The sequence below is a fragment of the Dendronephthya gigantea genome, unplaced genomic scaffold, assembly GCF_004324835.1.
Source record: "Dendronephthya gigantea isolate DGI-Jeju-01 unplaced genomic scaffold, DenGig_1.0 000131F, whole genome shotgun sequence".
NCBI classification, from domain to species: Eukaryota; Metazoa; Cnidaria; class Anthozoa; order Malacalcyonacea; family Nephtheidae; genus Dendronephthya; species Dendronephthya gigantea.
In genome coordinates, this window is record NW_021163141.1 from 626,414 (window position 1) to 628,688 (window position 2,275).

Consider the following 2,275-nt stretch of genomic DNA (forward strand, 5'->3'; position numbering starts at 1 on the left):
AGAATCTTTAACTTGTTCCAGTGAAGAACATGCTCCGTTAATGCTTCATTGCGACCTGTCGTATATAAATGAAAAAGCTTAATCCGTCAATGGCAAATGTAAGTCTTCAGAAATTAAGAGGTAAGTAGTCTAATGTAACAAAGTGTTGAAAACGATGAAAAATATAACATTTAGACATTATAATCAATAAACCACAGCAAATGCACACGCAATCAATACATTTTACAGGAAACCTAAAAATTCGAACAGCTACGTACCTGCTGCATGCATGTATTTTGTTGTTGATCCCAATCTCGAGATGTAGCTGTTGATTTGCTCAACCTCTTCACCTGCAGTGTAACGGTGTAACCACTTCCAATTTGCCAACGTCCACCCCATGTGACCTGAAAGGTATGAACATTATAAGTATGCAATTTGAATGATTCTCCTAATTAAAATTGGTTAACATTTGTTTTATTAAAATACCTGGCAAGACCAAACATGAGCTTTACCATGCATGATAGATAATGCTGGTGCCATCAAAAAGGCTTCATCAGGTGACAAATCGTTGAAATAAACCAAGGCCAGTACTTACAAATCACATCTTGCCATAAGAACTTAACTTTATGGTGAATTAGTCGGTTGATTTGCAAAATAATGTGTGTATCCATACAGTTCACCTTGATGCATATTCACAGCAGATTGAGCCAGAGAATGTCTACAGCCTGCTACAACAAGACCAGTTTCATCAAGTTTGGATTGGCGGTTGACCGTATTCCTTGCAGCTTTCCAATGAGAGGAACCACAATAGGAATTACTTGAATGACCCTAGGAGGATTGAATATGATTTATAAGTATAACTCTTATGCAGTTTTGGTATATTATTATTGTACACAAAACTGTTATCATTGCACAATTCTCCATAATTCCTCACAATCATGATCATACCTTAGCTGAGTTGTTGGAATAAACATTGTTCAAGTGCTCCTCTACCAGTTCATCATCTTCAATGAATGTATTTTCATAGTAGCATTTTCTTTCACCTCTATAAACAAATTACATAAATCATAGACATTTGGTCAGTATGATTTTAGCCAGGCAACAATACAATACCTTGGCACACTGTTGTATCTATAAAGTTTAGCGTTTCCATCAACATGACACTAATGTTGGGATCTAAAACATGATGGGCAATTTGCCCATTGTTTTTCTTGTAAGATGTCAACTTCATGCATGGCAAAACACCATTCTTTGAATGCACGATGAAACACTGATGTGTTGATGATACCGGACTAAAAATTGATCAAGAAGATTATGCACAGTTTTAGACCACTACAGGTACAAAATTTGATTGATCTATATACAGTGACCTAAGTATGATTTACTAACCCTGCCCTTTTCACTAGATATGGAGGCCAAGGACCTACGAAATGCTGTCTCAGATGTGCCTGGCATATACTTTCGCAGTGAATCCCAAACTCTGAACACATCTTCACAGAAGATGTAATTAAGATTCTTTGAGCCACCTGGCCAATACCCTTCATTAATTATCTTCTCCAGTGTTAATGGTGAGAACTGTTGATCACATCCAGTGCAACTGTATGTGAATGAATACAATGTAATCATGAATTCAAGTCATGCGCAAAACATACTGTAATTCGGAAACGTATGCGCAGGACATGCTAATATTTTTGTTATCAACATCGCCGACGACGAGTTGTGTGTAGTTTTGATCAGTGAACTGGTTTTGATTGACCGTCGTCGAAATGGCGTTGCCTGTGCGTTTAAAAAAGAAGAAAAACCTGACAACGGAAGACGCACTAAAGCGCGTGAATGATCTTTTAACGGACCATCCTTTGTCAACATCGAAAAGAAGAAAAAGACGAAATCCTGTTCGATTTAAAATAACAACTCATCCTAGAACAGGCCTTCGTAAATTTGAAGGAACGTATGGCCCGTCTAGAAGAACCAGAAGCCAAGGTTAGTTCTTTTAGTTGTAGAAAAGTGTTTACGGCAATACAGGGTAGTCAAGTAAGCATGCAATCAGTCCTTCTGCTGTTCGTCCAATATACTGTATCGTATGGTTTATGATATCTGCACCGACTTAGTGACTGTCTAACTCTTCTGACTGATATTTTTCATTTAGTTTCTAACGAAGGAAGTGATATCACGTTTGAGCCTGGTAATCTTCCAAATAAAGCTCTCGTTTCAGGTATGCATTGTATACAGTGATACCATGGATGATTGAAGAACTTTAAAAGAGTGCTGATATCCTTGTTGATACAGTGTTTGATTT

At 37.4% G+C, this 2,275-nt stretch overlaps 1 long non-coding RNA gene across 1 annotated transcript; it reads right to left on the reverse strand.

Moving 5' to 3' along the window:
* Positions 1-646: 646 nt before the first annotated feature.
* On the reverse strand, positions 647-1,132 carry LOC114536165. The gene is made up of 3 exons (XR_003688404.1): positions 1,093-1,132; positions 928-1,024; positions 647-807 (listed from the first exon to the last, which is right to left on the reverse strand). It is a non-coding gene; the product is annotated as an uncharacterized LOC114536165 (long non-coding RNA).
* Between the last annotated feature and the right edge of the window lie 1,143 nt (positions 1,133-2,275).